We start from the raw sequence: 1074 nt of genomic DNA on the forward strand, positions 1-1074 counted from the left end.
TGGGATGGAATCCACCGTGGTGCATGGCTTTGTCGAGCATCTACACGAACACAATTGGCCCGTGTTCGGGGGAAGGAAGCCGGGAGGTGAGGACGATATTTGTCACTGTACGTACTCCTACGGGCTGGGCGCGGAGCCTGTCAGCAGGGAGTGTCGGGCGGGAGGAGTAGAACGAAGGCTCTACGTCCGCACGGTGGGGGCTCCTCACTCACTGACAGGTGAGCCAGTACGGTACAACAGCAGAGAAGACTCACACATGTGTGTGGGGAGGAAGTAATTGGCAAAACGAATACATTGGGGAGGTAAAAAAAAAACGTAAAACGCTAAATTGATTCTCTTCAATAAAATAAAATAAATTAGCAATCACCTCTTCAGACTCCACCTCACCCCCTAGCACTCACCTCTTCAGACTCCACCTCACCCCCTAGCACTCACCTCTTCAGACTCTACCTCACCCCCTAGCACTCACCTCTTCAGACTCTACCTCACCCCCTAGCACTCACCTCTTCAGACTCCACCTCCCCCTAGCAATGGAGCTCGATACTATGACAACCATGCAGACAGAGCTTGATCATTAAGTTCTCATGTTTTTTGTTACTTAGTCTTGTTTTTCTTGACCACAATGTTTAAACTGTCATTTAGATTCAGATGCTAGGTTAAGTCTTTACCTGCATGGTATCCTATAGTTTCAATGTACAGATTATACTTTTTGGGGCGATGTAACCGCCCCCTATAAGTGAGTTTTGGACACTGACCAATCCTGCACCGTGATTGGCCAATAGTCTACAACGCAGTCTACAACCCTAACCCTTCCACAGTCAATGCAAATCTATACTTTTGCAAAGTCAGCCAATCACATTACAGCTAGTGTCATCACCACTAGCTGTAATGTGATTGGCTGACTTTGCAAATTCAGGACTGTGATTGGCTAGCGAAACACATGACACATGTGCAGCCCTATGAATAGCAGTATGGACTTAAAAAAAAGTAATTAATCCTTTTTTTTACGTGAGTCATGTTGTGATGACCACACACCGCCCACTTCACACTGGGTGTGATTTTTTAATAGTACAT

This window comes from Gymnoscopelus microlampas, assembly GCF_963454915.1.
Source record: "Gymnoscopelus microlampas genome assembly, chromosome: 12".
Taxonomy (NCBI): domain Eukaryota; kingdom Metazoa; phylum Chordata; class Actinopteri; order Myctophiformes; family Myctophidae; genus Gymnoscopelus; species Gymnoscopelus microlampas.